The sequence below is a fragment of the Mirounga angustirostris genome, unplaced genomic scaffold (assembly GCF_029215605.1).
Source record: "Mirounga angustirostris isolate CCGP_5_RB_7025 unplaced genomic scaffold, mMirAng1.0.hap1 SCAF_5, whole genome shotgun sequence".
NCBI classification, from domain to species: Eukaryota; Metazoa; Chordata; class Mammalia; order Carnivora; family Phocidae; genus Mirounga; species Mirounga angustirostris.
In genome coordinates, this window is record NW_026991713.1 from 25,189,606 (window position 1) to 25,216,940 (window position 27,335).

General features: G+C 38.4%; 1 pseudogene; it reads right to left on the bottom strand.

Moving 5' to 3' along the window:
* Positions 1–21,511: 21,511 nt before the first annotated feature.
* On the bottom strand, positions 21,512–22,033 carry LOC135364323 (large ribosomal subunit protein uL23-like; annotated as a pseudogene).
* Between the last annotated feature and the right edge of the window lie 5,302 nt (positions 22,034–27,335).

Sequence of the window (27,335 nt, forward strand, 5' to 3'; positions counted from 1 at the left end):
GGAAGCTGGACCTCACCAGACAATGCATCAGACAACTTGATATTGTCTTACAGTTACTGAGGTTTGGTTGACTTTGGCTTTGTTTTTTTGTTTTTATTTTTTCTCTTTTGCTTCAGTTTGGATGGTTCAAGGCCACTTATCATTTCTTTTACAGTGTCTAATTCCTGTCAAAACTATCCAGTTAATTTTTCATTTCGGATATCATATTTTTCAATTCTAGAATTTCCATTTTGCCCTTTTTTATAGTGTCGATTTCTCTATTAAGATTTTCTATTTGTTGGGGCACCTGGGTGGCTTAGTCGTTAAGTGTCTGCCTTAGGCTCAGGTCATGATCCCAGGGTTCTGGGATCAGGCTCCCTGCTCAGCGGGAAGCCTGCTTCTCCCTCTCCCACTCCCCCTGCTTGTGTTCCCTCTCTCGCTGTGTCTCTCTTTGACAAATAAATAAATAAAATCTTTAAAAAAATAAAAGATTTTGTATTTGTTATCTTATTACATTTATGTATTCCTTTAAATATTTAAACACATAATAGCTGCTTTAAGGTTCTCATCCCCTATTTTCATCATCTCTCTCATTTCTGAGTTTACAACTTTTTCTCCTCATTAAGAGTCACATTTTCCAATTCTTCTCATGTCTAGTAATTTGTTGTCTTATGCTGGCCACTACAGACACTACTCTGAGTGACTTTTATTCTCTTTCATAATAGAGTATTGAATATTATTAAAATGGTTAATTTAGTTGCATCTCGGGGCACCTGGGTGGCTCAGTCGATTAAATATCTGCCTTGGGCTCAGGTCATGATCCCAGGGTCCTGGGATCAAGACCCACATCGGGCCCCCTGCTCAGGGAGGGAGGCTTCTCCCTCTGCCCTCAACCCCCCTCATTCTCTTTCTCTCTCTCTCGATGTCTCTCTCTCAAATAAATAAAATCTTTAAAAAAATTTACTTGCATCTTGGTGTGATACTTTCAAGGTTTGTTTTTAAACTTTTTTAAGACAGAGCTACAGTACCTTACTCTAGGGTACACTCTTTTTTTTTTTTTTTTAAGATTTTATTTATTTATTTGACAGAGAGAGAGAGTACAAACAGGGGGAGTGGCAGGCAGAGGGAGAGGGGGAAGCAAGGAGCCTGATGTGGGACTCGATCCCAAGATGCTCAGATCATGGCCCAAGCTGAAGGCAGCCGCTTAACCAACTGAGCCACCCAGGTGCCCCTAGAGTACCACTCTTTAATATGAAATCTGCTAACCATGTATGACTATTAAATAATTGGAATGTGACTAGTCCAAATTGAAGTAGTGTGCTGTAAATAAAAAATGAACACTGAATTTCAAAGACTTAGTGTGAAAAAGAGACTGTAAACTATCTCATTAATAATCTTCCAAGTTGATGGGGTGCCTGGCTGGCTCAATTGGTAGAGTGTGACTCTTGATCTTGGGTTCTGAGTTCGAGCCCCACGTTGGGTGTAGAGATTACTTAAAAAATAAAATCTTTAAAAAAATCTTCTTTGTTGGAAAAAAATAATCTCCTATGTTGGTTACATGTTGAAAGGATAACTTTTTAGATATTTTGGGTAAAATAAAATATTTTATTAATATTAATGTTGTCTGTTTAGTTTTACTTTTTTTCCCAAGAGGTTACTAGAAAATTTTAAATAACATTTGTGTCATTATTTTCTCTTGAATAGGGCTATTGTATTGCTAGATTAACCCTGTTCATAAAACCTGGACTTTCTGGGATATCTGCTAAATTTCTGGGGTAGTTAATTAAATCTTTCCACTGTGGTTAGGTGGAACACCAACATCTCCCATCCCTGTTCAATCTCTGATCATTGTTCAGCCCATAGCTTCTCTGTAGTTGTTCTCTTCCTAACAGTTGTTCTTTGTCTTGTGGAGTCTTTTCCTGTGCAGATTTCTCTGTGCAGCTTCCTTCTCACTGATACCTGATCTCCATCTCCATGGTTCAGATACACCACTATGCTTTATTTGGCCTTTCCCAGTGGAAAGTGCCCCCAGGCAAAAAGCCATTGGGGGGCACAAAGCCATTGTAATCATGAAGTTTCTTCATTTATTCCTCTTGGGTTCGGGATAACAGTTCTATGTTTCCTACTGATGAATATCTAAAAACAGTTATTTATTTTGCCCAGTTTGATAGTTGATTATGGTGGAAAATCTTGTGTCCAGTATCAGTTACTCTATCATGATTGAAAGTAGAATTCTTATGATCTTTCACTTCCATGTTGTACTTTTTCCTTAAATGTCTGATGGGTGTTGCTTGCCTGTTAATATTTTACAATGATGCAGTGGAAGAACTGTGATGTCTGTGTTGGTGGGGAGGGCTTTGTCCACTGGGAAGTTTTGCTTTAATGTGAATGGATGAAAAGTCAGTAGACATTAGATGCCTGTAATGGACACTGTTGGCAGCCTCCTTAGAATTCATTTTAGTTTTTCCCTTGCTAACTTAATCCTGCCTTAGTTCAGTTGTCCACTCTTCTCTGCCTAACCATGTGCCTCACCAGATGAATGTATCCTCAAGGGTACATCCTGATTGGGCTAGGCTAATACACAACAATTCCAATCATTCCCAGTGATTTGTTTAGCAAAGACATTTGTTGGCAATTTTGGTCAATGAGACATGAAGAAAAATCATTGAGTGGTAGAAGATATTTGCAAATGATATATTCAATAAGGGGTTAATATCCAAAATATATGAAGAACTTATAGAATTCAACATCTAAAGAACAATCAATCCAATTTAGAAATGTGCAGAGGACCTGCATAGACATTTTTCCAAAGGAGACATACAGATGATCAACAGACACATAGAAAGATGCTTAACATGACTAATCATCAGGCAAATGCAAATCAAGACCACAGTGAAATGTCACCTTATACCTATCAGAATGGCTAAAATAAAAAGCACAAGAAATAACAAGTGTTGATGAGGATGTGGAGAAAAAGGAACTCTCCTGCACTACCAATGGGAATGTAAATTGATACAGCCACTGTGGAAAACAGTATGGAGGTTTGTCAAAAAATTACAAATAGAAATACCATATGATCCAATAATTCCACTACTGGGTATTTACCCAGAGAAAATGAAAATACTAATTCAAAAAGATATATTCACCCTTATGTTTATTACAGTATTATTTAAAATAGCCAAGATACAGAAGCAATCTAAATGTCCATTGACATATATGTATATGTACACACACACATGCACACAGTAGAATGGCATGCAACCATAAAAAGTGTGAGATCTTACCATATGCAATAACATGGATGGACCTAGAAGATATAATACTAAGTGAAATAAATCAGACTGAGAAAAAGAAATACCATATGATTTCACTCATATGTAGACTCTAAAAAACAAAACAAATGAATAAACAAAGAGAACAAACTGAAGGTTGCCAGAGGGAAGGAGGCTGGAAGGAATGGCCAAAGTGGGTGAAGAGGAGTAGGAGATATCTCCTACAGGCTTCCAGTTATGGAATGAGTAAGTCATGGGTATAAAAGGTACAGGGGCACCTGGCTGGCTCAGTTGCTGGAGCATGCAAATCTTGATTTTGGGGTTGTATGTTCAAGCCCCACATTGGGTGTAAAGATTATTTAATGATTAAATCTTAAAAAACATTTTTTTAAAATAAAAAGTATGGCATAGGGAATATAGTCAATGATATTGTAATAGCATTGTATGGTGGCAGATGGTAGCTACACTTGTGGTAAGCATAGCATAACATATAGAGATGTTGAATCACTATGTTGTACACCTAGAACTAGTGTAACGTGTGCCAGCTATACTCAAAATTTTTTTAATAGAATTATATAGTAAATAAATAAAAATTTAAAAAAAGATAAGCAATTGAAAACTTCTGGAAAAATTTCCTGAGTTTTAAACACAAAAAGACAAAAGAAAATATAATCCCTTTTCTTCTTTTAGGGGTTTTCAAGTCTGAAAATGATCCTTGAGGATGAAATCTGAAAAACATAGAACAGAAAGATGGGATGATCCTGAGCCCTTGGTGATGTTATTCAGCTACTCTATTGGAAAACCCTAGACTAGTTACTCTACCTCCAAATATGTAAGATATTATATTTCTGTGTTGTTAAATTTCTGGTAATTAAAAATAAAGACATCCTAACTTACACAAATTCCAGAATGTAGAGGACTTGGTGCTCAGTTGGCTCTCTTAATCCAGAAATTTCAAGCTTACATTTCCAGTGACTGAGGATGACTGAGATAAAAGGCATGAATGGAATCAGCTGGTCTTGAAGTTCTGAATGGAACTCTCATATAAGGTTATTTTGGAGTCAGAACCAACAGATCTCTAATATTCTTTGGGTCTGAAAATTGCAGAAGCTGGTTGGACAAAAGTTTGATACTTTTTAAGGCACTCGGATATTTTTGAGGACCAGATCTTTGGAATTTGACATCTCTAGGTTGTTATGGGTGGAAGCTGGAACTGGCTGGGGCTCTTGGGTACTCCTTTTTAAAGAAAAGGTAATTTACATGTCATAAAATTCACCATTTTAAGGGTACAATTCTGAGGTTTTTGTATATTTCACCTGTATAATCACTGCCACTATCTAATTATAGAATATTTTTCATGTATCAATTGATAGACATTTAGGTTTTTTCTATTTTTTGGCTATTGTGAATAATGCTACTATGAACATTACTGTACAAGTTTTGATGTGGACATAAATGTTTTCATTTCTCTTGGATATATATCTAGGAGTACAATTGCTGAGACTTATGGGATAATTCTATGTTTAACATTTCAGTGAACTACCAGACTGTTTTCAAAGGCAACTGCCCCATTGTACAGTCCTACCCGCAATGTATGAGGTTTCTAATTTTTCCATATCCTTGCCATCACTTATTATTGTCTTTTTTAAATTATAGCCATCCTAATAGGTATAAAGTGGTATCTCATTTATTTTTGATTGGCAGTTAGCTAATTACTAATGATGTTGAGCATCTTTTCATGTGTTATTGGCCATTTGCATATATTCTTTGGAGAAATGTCTGTCCAAATCTTTTGTCTATTTTTAAATTGAGTCAGTAACCTTTTATCTTTTTATTGTTGAATTTAAGAGTTCTTTATATATTCTGGATACTAGACTCTTATTACATAGATGATTTGCAAATATTTTTTCCCATTCTGTGATCCATTTTGAATTGATTCTACACTGTGAAGTAGGGGTCTGATTTTATTCTTTTGCATGTAGATATCCAGTTGTCTCATTACCATGTATTGAAAAGACTATTTTTTCTTTCATCAAATTGTGTGGCACCCTTGTCAAAAATTAATTAACCATAAATATGAGGGTTCATTTCTAGACTCAATTCTAATTCATTGATCTATATATCTATACTCATGCCAGTACCACTTTTGATTACTGTAGCTTTTTTAAGTTTTGAAACTGGGAGGTGTGAGTCCTCCAGTTTTGTTCTTTTTTCAGGATGATTTTGGCTATTCTAGATTCTTGAATTTCCATATGAATTTTAGAAATGTTAGCATGTCAATCCTGTGAAAAGGACCATTGGAACTTTGATAGAGATTGCACTGAATCTATAGATCATCTGGGGAGTATTGCCATCTTAACAATATTAAGTTTCACTTATTTCTGTGCCCACCTTAATGCAACCCCACTGGCAAGGAGCTCTACTTCATCCACATTATCTCAGTACCTGTAAGTTTGCACTTCTACTCTTACAGGTTTTGTTTGTTTGTTTTTTGGTTTTGTTTTGTTTAAAGATTTTATTTATTCATTTAAGAGAGAGAGAGCTCAAGCAGGGGGAGAGGCAGAGGGAGAGGAAGAAGCAGACTCCCTGCTGAGCTGGGAGCCTGATGTGGGGCTTGATCCCAGGATCCTGGGATCATGACCTGAGCCAAAGGCAGACACTTAACCATCTGAGCCACCCAGGCGCCCCTACTCTTGTGTGTGTGGTTTTTTTTTTTTTTTAAATATCCCCTGAAGCAGCTTCTGGCTGTGAGTGCCTGCCTGAGCTGTTTAAGTTTCTCCTGAGGTGCCAATTATTGGCATGTGGGGTTTTTTTGTGCTCTGGTTCCAAAGTAGCGTAGATTTTAAGTGGTGTGCCCTACCCTATTTTTCCCATAAGCCCTATTATTTTTAGTGCACAATATTGCAGGACATGAGGTTTTTCATGAATGTATGTAACATGTTACAATGTAAATGCCTATATTTTTACATTTTAACCAAGGATTTTTGAGATATTGAATTTACTCAAAGCAGAATCTTCAGCTCAGCTACTGTGGCAGGACAGTGAGATGGAGGTGTTTAGGTAAATAGGAGTTTTGCTGTGCCTCCAATATTCATTTTAAAGGGATTCTCTGACTTCTCTTTAAAAAAGGGCTAGTCCAACCTGGGCCTCTGAATACTTTCTTTATTAATAAGAGTAATAGCTAACGATCCCCAGTCCATTGATGCTGTTATTGCTACCCAGTCCTCCACTGTGTGCTCATCCATCTTTCCACTGCAAATCCAGTAGGCCGGTTAGCTTTGGGTTAGCCAGCCCCAGACTTTCTCCTCCAGTCACGAGGGTGGTTTTCACAACCTGCTTGGTAAAATGTGTCCTCTTGGTCAGTGCTTCCCAAACCTGGGCATTTTTCAGAATCACCTGGAGGGCTTGTTCAACCACAGATTCTTGGATGCCACCCCTGGAAATTCTGCCACAGTACACATTAAGTCTGAGTGAGGATTTGCATTTCTAACAAGGTCCCAGGAGATGCTGAGGCCACTTGTCCAGGGACCACATTTTGAGTGGCATTGCTGTAAATGGCCCTGTCATCAGCAGTGTTACTTATCTTCACTAGTTCCTTCCACATCAAACCTTTTTTCTTGGCCATTGCACTGGCATAGTCATTCTCAACTGGGGGCAGTTTTGATCCCCAAGAGATATTTGGCAATGTCAGAAGACATGTTTTGTTGTCAGCACTGGGTAAGAGGGTATGCTACTGGTATCTGGTAAGTAGAGGCCAGAGATGCTGCTAAACATCCTACAAGGCACAAGGTAGCTTCTGACCACAAAGAATTATCTGGTTCAAAATGTCAGTGATGCCAAGGTTGAGAAACTCGGCAGTGACATGCTATTGCTTTGTTTGCCCACAGCATGTGATCCTTCTGATTGCATCTATGCTGAGTTGATAGCCCATGAAGTGAAGCTACAGATAAAGGAACAGTTGCATTCCCCCACACCAAAATTTTTTATATTTCATTGAAAATAAAACTTTAAAACTATGAAGTGCTTTGAAATATCACCTACAAACATGATAACTTGTCTTCAGAGTTCTAATTTCTCTTTCTTAGGTCTCTTGGCAGAATGGGAGACTTGACTGAAGCTAAATCTTTGGAAATTGGGCCCACCTATTTCTTTGATCAGGTAATAATATAGCTCAGTCTTATCAAATTATAGTTTACTTCTCTCTCTCTCTTTTTAAAGATTTTATTTATTTATTTGAGAGAGAGAATGAGCAGTGGGGAGGGGCAGAAGGAGAGAGGCCGAGGGAGAGAGAGAGAGAAGCAGACTCCTTGCTGAGCAGGAAGCCCTAAGTGGGGCTTGATCCCAGCACCCAGAGATCATGACCTGAGCTGAAGGCAGCCGTTTAACCGACTGAGCCACCCAGGTGCCCCTATAGTTACTTTTCTAAAAATAATTCACTTTGGACCAGTATTTTTCTCTGTTTTTTTTTTTTTTTTAAGATTTTATTTATTTATTTGACACAGAGAGACACAGCGAGAGAGGGAATACAAGCAGGGGGAATGGGAGAGGGAGAAGCAGGCTTCCCGCGGAGCAGGGAGCCTGATGCGGGGCTCGATCCCGGGACCCTGGGATCATGACCTGAGCCGAAGGCAGACGCTTAACGACTGAGCCACCCAGGCGCCCCCTTTTCTCTGTTTTTTAATCAGAAAATTTTCTTTCATTTTAGATGAAACCAAAAAGAAAAAAATGGGAAAAGAGAGAGTGTGAAGGCCATTTCCTCTATTTGAGACACACCTCGGCAGCTAATTATAGGTAAAATATTTGGGATTACTCTTCAGTTGCTGGGGTTACTTTACATTTTCAAAGAGTTATAAGGTGCTAAGGACCAGTGCTTCCCTACCCTGTTCCCCAATCCTCAACAAACTATATCAAGGAATTTTCCATTTCAAAGCCGACCATGAAGCCAATCAGAGAACTTTATTTTAGCCAGATGAGTGGTTAATGGAAGCATAATTGGTCCTATCTGACCAGTCACCCTGGTTTGTTTGTTTTTTTTTTTTTTTGGTTATTCCACAACAAACCCAGCCCCACTCTTGCTTTAGGGAGTTTGTCCTAGATGTTCCCTCTGCTTTCTGTGTTGTTTACTTCCTGTTCCTTTTAAGTCTTTACTTAAATATCACCAATTTGATGAGATTTTCTTGATTTTGCTATTTCAAATTTCTACCCTGTCCCACCTTTGCATTCTCTATCCCTCTTCCTGACTGTCCTCTTGCACTTAGCACTTTCCAACATTCTAAATGTCATTCCTATCTCTTTGTTTGCCCTCCCTTTCCTCATGAGAGTATCAGGTCTATAAGGGAAAAAAAAAATTTTCTTTAAGATTTTATTTATTTATTTTTATTGGAGAGAGAGAGAGAGGGAGAGAGCTTCCCCCAAGCCCCCCGGGGGGTGTGTGTGTGTGGATGGGGTGGGGAAGTGGTGCAGAGTGGGAGGGAGAGGGAAAGGGAGAGAATCCCAAGCAGACTCCATGCTGAGCACAGAGCTGTTGTGGAGCTTGATGTCACCACCCTGAGATCATGACCTGAGCTGAAACCAAGAGTCAGTCACTTAACCAACTGAGCCACCCAGGCACCCCAAGGGAAGATTTTTTCATCTACTTGACCACTTATATATCCAGTCCCAAAGCAATGCTTGGCACATAGAATGGGCTTAAGAGAGATTTGTAACTTAATAACCATAGAATTGTGTCAGTCCTCAAAGGTAAATGAAACTAGCAATTTCACAATGTTTTTACCCACTACTTACTACAGTTTCTTCACTTGGAAATTAAAATACCCCAACCTGTCTTAGAACATATATCTCAAGGTTGTATAGGGTTTAAAGCTGTCAGTTATACCAATGAATTCTTGAGCAGCAGTAACTTTGCCCCATAAGGGATATTGGCCATATCTGAGGGCATTTGGCGTTGTCATGTCTAGGGGTGTGGTGCTGTTGTTATCTATGGGCAGAGACCAGGGATGCCGCTAAACATCCTACAATGCACAGGACAGCCCCCCACAACAGAGAATTATCTAGTCCGAAATGACAGTAAGACCAGAGTTGAGAAACCCTGGTATACACTAATTTGGTAGAGTTTGTTTGTTTGTTTGTTTTGAGCCTTCTATAACTTTTCTCAAGACCACTGCACGTTGGTGTTCTCTTCAGAAGTCTATCATTTCTTCATTTCCAACTCTTTCTGCAATTCAACATAACTTGGTTATTTTGTATTCACAGTGCTTGGCTTATAATTGGCACTCAGTAAATGAGTTCAGATGGTCATATGGGCAATAAGTAGGTCTGTTTCTCATAGAGCTCTAGGGCCTTATTGGCTACCCAGCTTTCTCATTTGATGCATGTCTTAAGCATTGCTTCTGTTCGCTCTACTTAGAAACAGCCCATTGACTATCCTACTGCCGCCACTGCACCAGGAATAAAATCCACACTTTCTTTTTTTAAGATTTTATTTATTGATTTGACAGAGAGAGACACATCAGGAGTGAGAACACAAGCAGGGGGAGTGGGGGAGGGAGAAGCAGGCCTCCCGCGGAGCAGGGAGCCCGATGTGGGGCTCGATCCCAGGACCCCGGGATCATGACCAGAGCCAAAGGCAGACGCTTAATGACTGAGCCACCCAGGCGCCCCAAAATCCATACTTCTTACCATGAACTGCAAGTCCTTCTGTCATTTCCTCTCCTGCAGGCCCTCCAACCTCCTCAGGTAACACGCCATGTCACTTGCTCCCCAGCCATTATGGCCTATCTATTCCTTTAAAAACAAAGCCCATTCCTGCTTTTGGTTCTCTGCATTTACTGTACACTCTGCTTTGAACATTTTTCTGCCATATTATTTTATGCTTGGTTCTTCCTCTTTATGATTCTAGTTTCAATGCAAATGTCACCTCCTCAGAAAGGTCATCCCTGATCTCCCAATCCAAAGAAGCCAAACATACACCCCCCCATCATTTTATTAGAGTGTCTTGTTTTATTTTTATTGTCACAGTTTCCACTATCCGTACTTTTTATTTCCTTCCCTTCTCTCTCTCCTCCCTCTTCTCCCTTCATGTTTTCCTTCCTGTCTTTCCCCAGCTATAGTATAAGGTCCATGGGGGCAGAGTTATGTCTTCGTCACCATGTCTCTCCAGCTCCTAGAACTGTGCCTGATGACTATTTCTTGAATGAATGAATCATTTCTTCACATATGCGATGCCTAGAGAGGTGGGACTACTTTAAGACTGGGCCAGGTGCTAAGACCTTCATTGTTGATTATCTTTTTTTTTTTTAGTATTTTATTTATTTATTTGACAGAGAGAGAGAGATTGAGAGCCTAAGCAGGGGGAGTGGCAGGCAGAGGGAGAAGCAGGCCCCACACTGAGCAGGGAGCCCAATGCAGGGGCTTGATCCCAGGATACTGGGATCATGACCTGAGCCAAAGGCAGACATTTACCTGACTGAGCTACCCAGATGCCCTGATTGTTGATTATCTTTTGTTAAGATTGTTAAGTCTGGTTTTGAAATGGACAGTCCATTATTTGAGCCTCTGTCTGAAAAATAAACCAGACATATAAATATTATTTTTTAAGTACACATTATATTTCTTATCAACCCTCTGAAAGAGGTAGAATTATTGACCTTATTTTACATATGATAAAACTGAGGTAATTAATATATGGTAGGTGTTAATATTATTATTGTAATAAGTAGAGTTTTTATCATTTTATTTGAACAGTAGACAAATCTGACAATCATGAGTGCATATTTACAGGATGTTGCAAAGAAAATACCTTAAAATGAAGATAACACAATAGCTGGCTCATAGGGTTAGTTTTAGAGTTTGGTAAAATGATGTTTATGAAAGCAACTTTGAAAGCCATAAAGAGATATAGAAATTTAATGAGTTATTATTATAATAATATATTTAAAGTTTTCAAAAATGGGTCTTCCATCTTTTAAATATCAATGAAAATAAAAACAATGCCTGGAGATCAAAGATTTAAGATCTACATTTAGAATTCTTTTTTTTTTTAAAGATTTTATTTATTTATTGGAGAGAGAGAGTGTGAGCATGAGCAGGGAGGAAGAGCAGAGGGAGAGGGAGAAGCAGGCTCCCCGCTGAGCAGGGATCCCCATGTGGGACTCGATCCCAGGACCCTGAGATCATGACCTGAGCCAAAGACAGACACTCAACCTACTGAGTACCCAGGCGTCCCTACATTTAGAATTCTTATGCCAATTAAAATACCTTTTTATCTTAAAAAACATTCCCTTTTACTTTACATTAAATAGTTGGGAAACTAGTGTTATTTTTCAAATGATGTGAATGGAATTATTATTTAGAAGAAAAATGCAAGTGGCTCTGTAGTGCTGTTTACCATTAAAAAAAAAAACTTTATTCAGGTGAAATTCCATTGAGTGTTGACATGTTTTACCATATTGACTTGATGGAAGAAAACACTTTGAAATTATAATAACTCAGGTAGCTGTCTTAGAAATCTTTGAGCAGCTGGTTTAGAGAACATTTCAAAGGACAGCTCATTTAAAGTTAACTTTTGTTCATGCGTCTGATAGTGTAGTGAAACCAGTTTTGTTTTCTTATGCAATAGATATTTGTTGAATGAATGAGTAAAGATGGTAGCCAGATTACAGATTTTAAGGTCCTGAAAAGGGAAGGACTGTGTCTTCTTTTTTTTTTTTTAAGATTTTATTTATTTATTTGACAGAGAGAGACACAGCAAGAGAGGGAACACAAGCAGGGGGAGTGGGAGAGGGAGAAGCAGGCTTCCTGCTGAGCAGGGAGCCGGAGGTGGGGCTCAATCCCAGGACCCCGGGATCATGACCTGAGCTGAAGGCAGATGCTCAACAACTGAGCCACCCAGGAGTCCCAGGACTGTGTCTTCTTCTCTGTGTATTCTATGTAACACAGTGTCTAGACAATGTGTGCTTGATTATCCTCCTAGATTTTATTATATCAACTATCTAGAGACTATCCAGATAGCTGTGAAAGAGGGGAAATGAGGTTGCAATCTGGATATAGTTCAACGTAGAGATGACTGGGTTTGTTATGGAATGAGAGAAGGAGAGGATAAAGATATCCAAAGATAACTCCAGAACCTTTGGCCTGAGCAGTTGCAAGAATGGAATTGCTATTTATCGAAGTAAGTAAAAACTAAGGGAAGAACAGGTTTGGTGGGAAAAACCAGGAGTTCATTTTTAAACATGTTGGCTAAGTTGAGCTTGAAATGCCTATTAGATATGTTATGTAGGAAGTTGGGTGCCCAAGTCTGGAGGTCAAGTGGGAGGTCAGAATGGATATATACCTTTGTGAGTTGTCAAGGTCTAAATGATTTTTAAAGCCTTTCAGTTAGGTAAGATTACATGGGGAATATAGGTAGAGAGAAGAGAGGTGTGAGAAGGCGAAGTTGACGAGAATCCAGCAAAAGAGTTGGAGAAGGAATATCCAGTGAGGGAGGAGAAGCAAGAGACAGTGGTGTTCAGAAAACCAAATGAAGGGCACCTGGGTGGCTCAGTCGGTTAAGCATCTCCCTTCGGCTCAGGTCATGATCCCACAGTCCTGGGATGGAGTCCCATGTTGGGCTCCCTGCTCAGCAGGGAGCCTGCTTCCTCTGCCTCTGCCCCCATCCCCGCTTGTGCTCTCTCTCTCTCTCAAATAAATAAATAAAATCTTAAAAAAAAAAAAAAAAGAAAACCAAATGAAGAAAATGTTTCAAGAGTGTTCAGTTATGTCAAATGCTGCATGGAGGTTGTGTGAGTTGAAGACTGAATAGTGACCATTGGATTCAGCATGATCAAGGATTTTGGTGACCTTAAGAGAGGCTTATCTGTGGAGAAGTGGGGACATGTAGAGTGGTTTGAAGAGAGAATAGGAACAAATATAAACAACTTTCAAAGCTTTACTTTTTCAAAGCCAAACAACTTTTACTATATACCACCTCACACCCACTGGGATGGCTATTAAAAAACAAAAACAGGGGCACCTGGGTGGCTCATTTGGTTAAGCATCTGACTCTTGATTCTGGCTCCGGTCATGATCTCAGTCAGGGTCATGAGATCAAGCCCCTCGTCGGGCTTTGGGCTCGGTGGGGACTCTGCTTGAAATTCTCTCTCTCCCTCTGCTTCCCCCCTGTTCTCTCTCTTTCTCTTTAAAATAAATAAATCTTAAAAAAAAAAAAAAAAACAGAAGGTAACAAGTGTTGACAAGGATGTGGAGAAATTGGAACCCCTGTGCACCACTGATGGGACTGTGAAATTGTGCAGTTGCTGTGGAAAATGATATGGCATTTCCTCAAAAAATTAAATATAGAATTACCATGATCCAGCAATTCCAATTCTAGAAGTGAAAGCAGGGACTTCAACACAATGTACACCCATGTTCACAGCAGCATTATCATAATGGCAAAAGGTGGAAGCAACCCAAGTCCATTGACAAATAAGTGGATAAACAAAGTATGGTACACACACAATGAAATGTTACTCAGCCTTAAGAAGGAAGGAAATTCTGACACATGCTACAACGTGGTTGAACCTTGAGGACATTATACTAAGTGAAATAAGACAGTCACAAATGAACAAATACTGTATGCTTCCTCCTACATGAAGTTCATAGAGTAGTCAAAATCACAGAGACAGGAAGTAGAATGGCGGTTACCAGGGCCTGGGGGGTAAGGGAATAGGGTATAACGGTATGGGGTGTATCATTTCTCCTCTACCCTCTCAGGGTGTCCTGCTGAGATGGATAGAAGACAGATCAGTAAGAAATAAACATACAAATTTTATCTATCAATTTTTAAACATATATGGGAGCCCTCCCAAGAATGAAGACCCAGACAATTAGACCCAAATGCTTATATACTAGGTTGGACAAAGTAATAAACTGTGAAAATGTGACAAGACAAAGGGGTTGGGATAGAGCAGTTAATCCTAGAGAAATTCTGACTTGGAAGGTAAGAGTTAGTTTAACAAAATCTGTTTGTACAGATTTTTCCTGGCCTCAACTTCCTCTCTGGTGATAGGAATGTTTCTTCCTCCTGGTATAAGGAGGGCATGCTTCACATGAGAGTTCTAGCTCCTGCTTTCAGGAAGAAAAAGGAAGGTCAGAATGCACTTCTTGCATTTGCTGTTTTTCAAGTGCCTTTAACTCAAAATAATCACTATGCCAAAGTGGCATATTTTGGGGTGGCATGCTCTGAACCTCCACAGGGGGAATGGAGAGTTAGTGTTTAATGAGTACAGAGTTTCAGTGGGGGAAGATGAAAAAGTTCTGGAGATAAATGGTAGTAATGGGTACACAACAATGTGGGTATACTTAACGCTATAGAACTATACACTTAAAATTGGTTAAAATAGTAATTTTTATGTTATGTGTATTTTATCACCATAAAAAAAGAGTTTTGCTATGAAAGGGGAAGATAAATGGTGTAGTAGTTGGCAGGGCATGTTCACCTGTATATCAGTTCTTAAAAGTTTATGGAGAAAAACACTAAAGAAATTTGTAAAAGGAGGCTGCTAATAATGCCTTTTAAGGGAGAGTCAGCTGAAGCCTTCTTCCCTTTGGTCTCTACATCCCAGATTCAAGCCCTGTGCATTTTAAAGCCCCAGAGATGGCTATGGTCAAAGACAAGGGTAATCAGCACCTGGGACATGAACTCATCAACCAAAAATGTCTGTGGGACAGGGCACCTGGGTGGCTCAGTCAGTTGGGCATCTGACTGGTTGGTTTTGGCTCAGGTCATGATCTGGGGTCCTGGGATCAAGCTCCATGTGGGGCTCTGAGCTTAGCATTGAGTGTGCTTGTCCCTCTCCCTACCCCTCTGCTCCTCCCTCCACTTGCTCAAGTGTTCTCACTCTCTCTCTCTCAAATAAATAAATAAAATCTTAAAAAAAAAAAAAGTCTGTGGGACTGGGAAGGGTCTGGGGGTGCCAAGTCATTCATTAATTTCTAGTTGTTTTGAAAAATTCCCTTAGGAAAGGATAGACTTAAATCCACTTGATCAGGAGCACATTCTCTCTTGGGGTAGTTTAGGCACATGGCAGGCCAAATCTTAACTGTAATCTCTTTTATGGTAGAGTTAAAACATTAAAAATTCAGAGGGTCTTATCAAAGGTGAACACAAGAGAGTGCCCGAACATTCTCACTCAGAACAGCAATGGCCATGGAGCTGTGTGTCTGTTCCTGTTATAGAAATTCCACATTAATACAGATATTAGTGTGAAATGCTAGTATACATACAGCATAGCTCTATGTCTTTAGAAATCTTAATATGATTGGCCTATTCACAGCCTTAGCATAACAATGAGCAGAGGAACCAACTTAAATGCTAGTGGGCAGCTGCGGCTCCGCTGCCGTTCATCTCTACATCAGGAATATAGCCCCAGAGTGGACTGTTCCTTCCATTTTTAAGAGAAATTTGCAATGTGGATTTTCACAGAATACTTCTGGTCCTCAGATACTGGCAACTAATCCAATTTTAAAATGCCATGTGCACATTCTGCATGGAGCACTGGGTGTTATGCACAAACAATGAATCATGGAACACTTTGTCTAAAACTAATGATGTAATGTATGGGGATTAACATAAGAATAAAAAAATAAAATAAAATAAAATAAAATAAAATGCCATGTGCACTTCACTAGACAAACCAAATAAAATATATCTCTGAATCCTGCCCCATGGCCATTGGCTGCTGAATTCTGGCCTAGAGCTACCTAGCTACCTAGGATTTTCCCAGAAACTTGTTCACTGTCACAAAAAAGATCGCTTAGGCTGGCATTTTTCTGGACTCATTTGACACCCCAGTCCATTTTTTATATTTAATACTCCAGAAAATACAAAAGAAATTGAAGAGGCCCAGATGAGTGCTCCTCACTAAGATATTAAATATTTTTTTAAACTTAGTTTCATTGAAAAGTCCTTATCCTAGAAATAAATATAACGTTTCCTCTTCAGTAATATTAGAGAGAGAAAAGATTTACCTCCCTAGGGTTGTTGAAATACCTAATCCAATATCAACCACCTGTAATTAATTTTAAATCAATAACAGTTATTATTTAATAAATAGCTGATAGTTTTACATTTACCTACATAGAATACTATGAAATAGAGATAATGTAATACCTATCTAATAGAGTTATTTTGAAGAGTTGAATAAAGTTGTATATGTGAAACTACTTTATAACTATAGAGTGATTAATACATTTACAGTGTCATTATTATAATAGTTAACAAAGATCATTAAAATAAGATTTCTGGGGGTGCCTGGGTGGCTCAGTCATTAAGCGTCTGCCTTCAGCATGGGCCACGATCCCAGGGTCCTAGGATCGAGCCCCGCATTGGGCTCCCCACTCCGCTGGAAGCCTATTCTCCCTCTCCCACTCCCCCTGCTTGTGTTCCCTCTCTCGCTGTGTCTCTCTCTGTCAAAAAAATAAATAAAAATCTTTAAAAAAAATAAAATAAGATTTCTTTTTTAAAAACCAATCAGTATATAAAATTATATATATACATACATATATATATACAACATCTATATGTGTATATGTATGTGCGTGTGTGTGTGTGTGTGAGTGTGTATACATTCATGGGGTAGGTAAAATAATGCACATGTTTTAATTCACCAAAAAGATCCTCCATTTTATCCTTTTGAGTTTTTTTTTTTTTAAGATGTATTTATTCATTTGAGAGAGAGAGAGAGCACAAGCAGGAGGAGGAGCAGAGAGAGAGGGAGAGAGGGAACCCCAAGTAGACTCCCTGCTGAGCACAGAGCCTGACGTGGGGCTCGATTCCAGGACACCGAGATCATGACCTGAGCTGAAATCAAGAGTCAGCCGCTCACCTGACTGAGCCACCCAGGCATCCCTATTGCCTTTTATTTTTTAAATTAATAATAAATTTTGATGACTCTAAATAGATGGTATTTTATAATCTTCTGCCCAGTTTTACCTTTTCATACTTCATTGTGAAGATTTTCTTCTGACTTATCTTTCATGTAACTAATTTTCTCTTCAGCTTTGTGTCTAATAGGCTGTTACACCCATCTAATGAGTTCTTAATTTGGGTTATTATATTTTTCAGCTTTACAATTTCTGTATGGTTCTTTTTCAGATATGCTCTATTTATGCATGTGTGTGTGTCTCTGTGTGTGTGCATGTAGTTTTTAGTTCTTTGCAGAAATTCTCAATTTCCTTGGTCATAGTAAGCAGAGTTATTTTAAACTCTGTATCTCCTTATGGTTCTATTTTATTACTTGCTGTTTCTGTTGGCTCTCATTCGTGTTCTCTTCACTCCTTGTGAATCTTGTTTTTTAAAACACTTTGTGTCACATATTGTATTTGAAAATTATTTTTAAAAATAATTTGAGGGCTAGGATGAAGTTAGCTTCCACTGGAGGAGATTTCCATTTGTTTCTGTCAGAGGCTTGGGGTTAGCAACACTTTGGGGTCGCCTTAATTCAAGGTCAGGAAATGACATAATTTGAAGTTGTGTTATAATGAGCTGGTCCAGGTGTACTTCTGGATAACCCTTATTCCTAGTACACAGCCTTTTGCATCTCAACCAATAACCTCGCCGTGAAAGGCCCTAGACTCCAAATTTTGAACCCTTAGCCTCTACAAAGCTATCAAAAGCCCTGACCAGTCTTTAAGACTCTCAGATGCCTCTTATAGAATTAGTAAATTCTCCTTCCCCACCCCTGACCTCCCACAAGGGGGGAAAATATGGGGTTTATCTATTTGGATTCCATCTTCTTCCAGATACTGATAGTAAGTCATCACTCTCTTATTAGCTCTCTGTAGCCTGTGAGATTTTTTTTTTTCCAGCTTTTGTAGTTGTCTCCAAGAGAGGGTTACTTTGAATTACCTAGATGCTATTACCAAAAGGGGAAGACCACTTGTAAATTTTAAATATGTTATGCATAGTTGTTTCATAAACTGTGGCTGAAAATTCCATTATCTGAGACACCTAATCCTTCTGTGGATCTGTTTCTGTTGCTGCTTTGGAGTTATGGTATAATATAGTAACATTTGATGGTGTGTGTAAGATAGGCTAAGGGAACATAGCACATGTTTGTTGACTAACCTGAGAAATTCAGGGAAGTCTTTCTGGAAGAAATGGCCTCTGTCTTGTCTTATAATTAAAGTAATGAATAAGCAACATACATGCATGTTTTTATCTTCTGTGTATAGACATAATAAATATTCATTATAGAAAAGTTAGAGGGGTGCCTGGCTGGCTCAATCAGTAGTGCATGCTGACTCTTGCATGCAAGTCTCTCGGGGTTGTGAGTTCAAGTAGGCGTGGAGCCTACTTGAAAGAAAGAAAGAAAAGAAAAGGAAAGAAAGAAAGAAAGAAAGAAAGAAAGAAAGAAAGAAAGAAAGAAAGAAAGAAAGAAAGAAAGAGAGAGAGAGAGAGAGAAAGAAAGAAAGAAAAAGGAAGGAAGGAAGGAAGGAAGGGAAAGAAAGAAAAGTTAGAAAAGTCTTTAAAAAGACAATAAAAAATTACTTCCACAATCTGATAATCAATTTACTTTTTTGGAGGATATTTGCTTAGTCTCTCTACTACCAGATATATGATATATACATTATATATTTGAGGACCCCCCACATACACAATTATGTATAGTCTTTATATATTATAACATAAGCATTTTTCTAAATTATTAGGAGAAATTTTCCAAACAATTTTTCATGCTACCCATTGTATGAGTATGGCATTATTTATTTAGCTATATCCTTATGAGTCATTAGATTTCTTTCAATTTTTTTCTAATATCAAAAAGTGTTAGCAGTTTTATTCACAGATGTTATATACCTTTTTTATTACATTTTAAGATGGGCTTCTAGAAGTTGAATTACCAGGTTAAAGAAGATAAAATATCTTTATGGCTCACCTATGTTTTTTATAGCCATACAAAGAGTATAATATCTAAAGAACTAAAGGAAGCAAGACTACCTACAATAGCTGAAGCTGAGGAGCAAGATGAGTTCTCTTCATTTGACATCTCACGAACTCCTACTGTTGTCAAGTTTTCTCCTAACCTTCCATTCTCCAAAATATACCTGCAAAAGGATCTATTTGAAGAATATAAACTCATTGCTTCTGAAATACTGCATGAGCTTGGCGACATATTGCAGAAATATGCTGAATATAACATTATTTACCCTGCGGGAATTGTAAATCTTATGAATTACAATTGGCATGATCTTATTGAAGGTGCTTGTAAGCGTGCAACCAAAAGTTCAATGTTGAAGAAAAACACTACCTTGCAAAAAGATCCCAATGCCATGACCCAAATCAGCAGCTTTTCAAGAAAGGAATATCATAAGGAAGATCATCTTGTGAAAGTGAAAAAAGACAACCATGTTTCATCTGGTAAGTAGAAGTTATTAGTTAGTTTTATAAATAATCCTCCAGGTTTAAGAAAAAAAGAATAAAAACAGCACGTGAGTGAGATATTGGCAAAACATTATATTAGTGATATTTGGTTTGTGTTAATAATTTTAATAAGTATTAGTGAATGTCAGGAGAAAGATACAAAAATTTATATTGCTTTCACTGAAAGCATCGATTATACTTCATGTGATATGAACTCTCTACCTCAAAGGATCTTACAAATTCTTTTACTGTACCAGGGTCCAACAGAAATATGATGCCAGCCACATACATACTTTTTTAATTAACTAATTAACTTTTTTTAAGATTTTGTTTTGAGAGAGAGGGGTGGGGGAGGGGCAAAGGGAGAGGGAGAGAGAAACCCAAGCAACTCTGAGCTCAGCACAGAGCCTAATGCAGGACTCAATCTCACAACACTGAAATCACGACCCTGAGATCATGACCTGAGCCAAAACCGAGTCGGATGCCTAACTGACTGTGCCACCCAGGCACCTCATTAAATTAACTTTTTATTTTAAGATCATTATAGACCCACATACAGATCCCATATACCCTTAACCCATTTTCTCCATATGACAACATCTTGCAAAACCATAGTTCAATATCACAACCAGAATATTGACATTGATACAGTCAAGATTCAAAACATTTCTATCAAGGTAAGGATCATTTATGTTGTCTTTCTGCAGCCATACCCACTTCCCTCTTTCTCCACCCCCTCTTTAACCCTGGCAACCACCAATGTGTTTTGCATTTCTATATTTTTGTCATTTTAAGAATATTATATAAATGGAATCATATGATGTGTAACTTTTGGTGATTGTCTTTTTTCGGTCATCTTAATGCTCTGGAGATATATCCAAGTTGTATATATTAGTAGCTTGTTCCTTTTTATTGCCCAATAGTATTCCATGATATGAATGTACCAGTTTGTTTAATCATTCACTCCTTGAAGGACATCTGGGTATTTGGGGTTTTTTTCCAGTTTTTGGCTATTATGAAAGCTGCTAAAGCACTCATGTATAGGAATTGTGTAAATATAAGTTTTTTTTTAATTTTTTTTTTTAAGATTTTATTTATTTGCGAGAGAGAGAATGAGAGACAGAGAGCATGAGAGGGGGGAGGGTCAGAGGGAGAAGCAGACTCCCTGCTGAGCAGGGAGACCAATGCGGGACTCGATTCCGGGACTCCAGGATCATGACCTGAGCCGAAGGCAGTCGCTTAACCAACTGAACCACCCAGGTGCCCTAAATATAAGTTTTGATTTGTCTTTGATAAATGCCCAAAAGTACAATTCCTGGGCTATGTGGCAATGGCATGTTTACTTTTATATGAAACTTTCAAACTGTTTTCCAAAGAGGCTATCTTGTTTTACATTCCCACCAGCAATGTGTGAGTGATATCATTTCTCCATATTCTCACCAGTATTTGGATATTATCACCATTTTTTATTTTAGTCATTCTTGTAGACATGTAGTGGTATCTCCTTGTAGTTTTCATTTGCATTCCTTTTTTTTTCTTTTAAGATTTTATTTTCAAGCAATCACTACACCCAACATGGGGCTTGAACTCACAACTTTGACATCCAGAGTCTCATGCTCCACTGACTGAGCCAGCTAGACACCCCTAATTTGCATTTCTCTAATGGCTAATGATATTGAATATTTGCCATCTGTATATCCTCTTCAGCGAAATGTATTCCACGTCTTTGCTCATTTTCTAATTGGATTATTAGCTTTTTGCATTGTTGACTTTTGAGAGTTCTTTATATATTCTAGATAATCATCCTTTGTTGTATATGTACTTTGTAAATATTTTCTCCCAGTGTCTTTTCATCTTTTTTTTTTTTTTTTGGTGAAAAAATTTATATTTAGATTTAGCCAGCTGGACTCAGTTTAGATGATTCCAATTTTGTTGGCAACATCCAAAGCATCATAGTCAGGAGCCAGTCGAACATACGCCTTCTTCTCTCCATCAGGCCTGATCAAGGTGTTGACCTTGGCCACGTCAATGTCGTAGAGCTTCTTCATAGCCTGTCTGATCTGGTGCTCATTGGCCTTGACATCCACAATGAACACAAGCGTGTTGCTGTCTTGTATTTTCTTCATGGCTGACTCAGTAGTCAGGGGGAACTTGATGATGGCATAGTGATCAAGCTTGTTTCTCCTGGGGGCGCTCTTTCGAGGAAATTTGGGCTGCCTCCGCAGACGCAGTGTCTTGGGTCGTCAGAATATAGGTGACGTGCGGATCTTCTTTTTTTGTGACTGTGGACGACTTTCAGCACCGCTTTCTTCGCCTTCAAAGCCTTTGCTTTGGCTTCGGCTTTGGGAGGGGCAGGGGCTTCCTTCTTAGCCTTGGACGCCATCTTCTCTTTTCATCTTTTAATAGGGTCTTTTGCAGAGAAAAAGTTTTACATTTTGATGAAGTCCAATTTATCAAAAGTTTTTTATAAGTAGTGCTTTTGGTATCAAATCTAAGAATTCACTGCCTACACCTAAATCCTGAAGGTTTTCTCCTATTTTTTTTTCTAGAAGATTTATAGTTTTACATTTTATATTTAAGTCCATGACCCATTTGGGGTACGTTTTGTGTTAAGATGTGAGACCTAGGTTGAGGTTCATTTTTTTTGGCCTATGGATATCCAGTTGCTTCAGCAGCACTTGTCAAAAAATGCTCTTTCTGCCATTGAATTGCTTTTGCATCTTTCTCAAAAATCAGATGGGCATATTTATGTGACTTTATTTCTAGGTTCTCCTTTTGTTTCTGCTGGTTCTCATTCATGTTCTCTTGACTCCCTGTGAATATGATTATTTTTAATTTTGTGTCAGACACTGTATTTGAAAAACTGTTTTTAAAAATAATTTGAGAGCTAGATGAAATTTCTTCAACTGGAGGTGATTGGAAGCAGGGACTCAAACAGATGTTTGTATACCAATATTCATAGCATCATTATTCACAATAGCCAAAAGGTGGAAACAACCCAAATGTCAATGGACAAGTGTATGGATAAACAAATTATGGTATGTACATACAATGGAATATTATTCAGACTTAAAAAGGAATGACAGGGGCGCCTGGGTGGCTCAGTTGGTTAAGCGACTGCCTTCGGCTCAGGTCATGATCCTGGAGTCCCGGGATCGAGTCCCGCATCGGGCTCCCTGCTCGGCGGGGAGTCTGCTTCTCCTTCTGACCCTCCCCCCTCTCATGTGCTCTCTGTCTCTCTCATTCTCTCTGTCTCAAATAAATAAGATCTTAAAAAAAAAAAAAAAGGAATGACATTCTGATACAGGTTATAAGGTGGATGAAACTGGAAGACATGCTAAGTGAAACTTATATGAGGTACTTAAGGTAACCAAATTCATAGAGACAGAAGGTAGAATGGTGGTTGCAAGGGGCTGGGGGGAGGGAAGGATAGGGAGTTACTGCTAAATGGGTACAGAGTTTCATTTGAGGAAGAAGAAAAATTTCTGAAGATGGATGGTAGTGATGGTTGCACAACAATGCGAATGAACTTAATGCTACAAAACTATACACTTAAAAATGGTTGAAATGGTAAATTTTTATGTTTGCAAATTTAACCACAATAAAACATATTGGCATAACATAAAATGTTATGCAAATTTAACCACAATAAAAATATTTTAGGGGTGCCTGGGTGGCTCATTCGTTAAGCGTTCTGCCTTCGGTTCAGGTCATGATCCCAGGGTCCTGGGATCGAACCTCGCATCAGGCTCCCTGCTCAGTAGGGGAGCCTGCTTCTCACTCTCCTCCCTGCTTGTGCTCTCTCTCACTATCTCTGTCACTATCTGTCTCTCTCTCTCAAATAAATAAATAAAATCTTTAAAAAATATATTTTAATGGTTAAGTGGTAAATTTTGTGTTATGTATATTTTACCACAATACAACAAACAACAAAGGTGGGGGGGGACATTTGCAAGTACCAAACACAAGAATGTTAAGAATAATAATAAAGCATTAGGGGTCTGAATTTTTTGCTGATAATAATTTCAGAAAACTTGATAGGGAAATATGGGTGACTGGCACAGACATGTAATTAAAAAAGGATGAGGAACCTCAGCAGAGCTTAGCGCTACATTTTGGAGAGTACTGGTAGATCCCACTTTTATCCCCAGAGTGTAGCTTTATTTTCAGAACTGTAAGATTTCTCACTTTGGCTCCTATTGTGTTGAATATATACAAGCAAGATTCAATGTAGCAAAAGAACTGATATTTTAAATATTAAAATCATATTAGTTTATAATATTTTACAGATCATAGGAATCTTTCTAGCCATTATCTAATTTAATTGTCCAGATATCCCTGTGGGGTAGTTAATAGGATTTCTGTTTTGCTAAGGAGAAAACTGAGATGCCAAAGGGTCAAGTAACTTGCCCAAAGTCATACAGTTTCTGATAGAGCCATGACCCCAGCCCTGGTCTTTTAACTCCCAGTATAGTATCCTTTCTGCTACTTTATCCATTCTGCTATCATAATAGTGATAATGATTTTGACAATGAGAAAAAATAGTAGTGGCAGCTATCTCTACAAGACCCCTCTGAGATAGAGAAGTAATCTACTGTAGTGATTAAGCCTTTGCTCTTAGGATTCCTGGATCCAAATCCTGGCTATTGCACTTACTATTTGTATAACTTTGAATTTTATAACCCCTCTTTGCCTCAGTTTCGTTATCTGTGACATGGTACTGCAAATTATACCTCCTTCCAGGGTGGTTCTGAATATTAAATAAGTTAACACTAAAGCACTTGGAAAAGTATCTAAGTATAGTAGAAACTACTTATTTTTTTAAGTTTTTATTTAAATTCCAAGTAAGGTACAGTGTCATATTAGTTTCAGGCGTACAATATAGTGATTCAGCACTTCCATTCATCACCCAGTGGTAGACACTAGTTATGTGCTTGTTATATTATTATTATTATTATTATTATTATTATTATTATTATTATTATTATTATCTCCATTCTCTCATATGATACTCAGAGTAACCCTTCAGTATAGAGGTATTATTATAGGCTCCTGATGGTTCATGAAGCCCAATACATTTGCTTTAACAAGATAATTCTAGCAATACAATTTTTAATTTTAAGAACAAATGATTGCTGTTAATCAAGAGACTGAAAGTCTCTGTAGCAGCGGTTCTCAAAGTGTGGCCCCTGAACCGGTGCATCAACGTCACTGGGAACTTGTTAGAACAAGTCCTAGCAAATTTTCTAGGTCTTATTCTAGATCTATTTGAATTCCTCACCTGTAAAATGAGAATGACTAATGGTATAACTTTGTTGAGAGAAATAAATGATATAATGCATGTAATGTGCTTAGCATAGTGGCTGGCATATAGTAAGTGCTCAATAAATATTAGTCGTGGTTATTGTTCTTAGAACAAAAGCATTAGTACAATCTTGATATACAGAGGAATGAATTTTCAATTTAAAAAGCTGTTTTATTTCCAGAGCAAATTAACATATTTCATGGGTCATTATGGGGTTTTATGGAAAATTTTGCTAATGCCCTGGTAAGAATATTAAAATGTTGACAACTGATTTTTGTGTTGATGATGATCTAGCAAAATACTCACTTTCTCTTCTCTTTCCCCTCTCCCCCCTCATCTTCCTTCTTCCTTTTTTCCTAGCTCATGTCAATCAAAACCAATATACCCACATAACCCAGGATAGCAATTTACCTGTTGTCATCCACTTCTCACTGTTATCCCAGATCTGTTTAGAAAATGGTAAGATCCCTTTACCCACCCAAATTAGGGTCAACTCTGATGAGCAACCAGAGTGAGAATCACTTGCATTCCCTGAATTTGGAAACTTTCTCCTAGTCATTCTCTTGGTATAACCTCAATCAAAGCCAGGCTTTTAAGTTCCTGGATTCCAGGTCAAAATTTTCAAATGCATCCCCTCTAAACCAGTCTTCCTTGATTTCTCCACTCTTGTGCCCTGGGAGATTTTTCTTCATGGTTCTGAGAAACCAACTTTGGTAACAATGACTCACCTGTCCCCCGCCAGAAGAGCACCCAGGGCCTTCCATCACAAAAACATACCAACCTGGACTAGAAACCAAAGCTTCTGTGTTAAAAGACAAAGATTTGTTCTTAAATTGTTTAAATATTATAAAGGAGACTTCTCAAGGAAGATTATGGTTACACAAATCTAGAAAGAATACAGTCTATCCCTGAATGAGGTTGTAAAAGGGATAGGATATGGGTTTTTGGGAAAAGGGAACCTTGTCATCCCTTGAAATACAGACAATATAGCCAACTTCTGTGTGGCTCAGGGAGTGAGTAGGAGTTGGGGCTGGTTGCCCTGGATCTCATAGATTTGCTTTTCATAACCTTTTCATCATAACCTAAGAACTTAAAGAACTTTCACCATAACCTAAGAACTTTGAAAGTTTCTGCTTTTAGAGAATGTGCTTTTAGGAGTCAGGTGTCCCTCCCACACCTCCCCATGCCCTACATATGTTTCTGAATCTGATGTATTAAGGAATCAAAATTTATGACTGAACTGTCTTACTGGAGTGGGATAGATATTGAGGAAATATGCATATGCTAAGAACAAGCCCAGTAAGTATGGCAAAACAGCACATAGGAATGAAGTAAATCATAAGGTATCCAGAGGGTTCATCATGAAAATGTCAAGAAATGCAAATAGGTGGGTAAAGTCAGTGACAGGAAATCTCTCGGCAGTCAATTGAATGGCAAGCAAATAGTCTGTGAGCAAGGAGCAAGGCCTTAGTCATTAAGGGGCAGGATTGAAATTCCAAAGCGAGAGGCTGGCATTATATTATCCAACCCTAAGGAAACTAGGATGGAGTTTGTTCAATCCTTCTAATCTAGAGTTAGGATGGTTCTCATGATTCCATGATGATGAACCTGAATGTGACTATGTTTATCAGGAATCTAAGTTGTAGGTGACAAGAGCACAATTCACATTAGCTTAAGCAACAAGAGAATTCTTTGCTAGTGTACTGCGGAGATCTCACAAGATTAAAGGAAGAACTGCAGAAGCAAAGATCCAAGGCAGGATGTGGGACTCCACACTTGCAGAGACTCTTCTCTGTCCATCTCTGCTTGGCTGAATTCTACAGTTAGGCTTGCTTTACACAGTGAAGGATATAGTCACTGCCAGCCCTAGATTCACATGCCCCATGCCTAAAAAGAAAGTGCTTCTTTTCCTCCAGTGTCCATGAAGGAGACACAGGAACAGATCCCAAGTCAACTGATTACCGGTAAAATGTTCTCTCTTGAGAGCTGTGATCTTGAGACTGGGGGTTGCTGAAGAATCTGATTTGTAGGTCCATAGGGTGTGTAGGGATTCTAATACTTCAGAAGTCATCATAGGGATTTAATTCCTTGGGGTTAAAGCTTTGATGCCATTTTAGTGCAAATCTCCTGAGGAGAGGTCATTCTTAAAGTAATTACTTATACTTTAATATGAATGGATTTTGGTTCTTTTTTCTTTTTTTTTTTTTAGGGTTTTATTTTATTTATTTGAGAAAGAGAGTGACTGCATTCTAGAGCATGAGGCAGGGGATGGGGGGCAGAGGGAGAGGAGAGGGAGAGAGAGAATCTCAAGCAGATTCCCCACTGATCGTGGAGCTGGACCTAGGGCTTGACCCCACGACCCTGAGATCATGACCTGAGC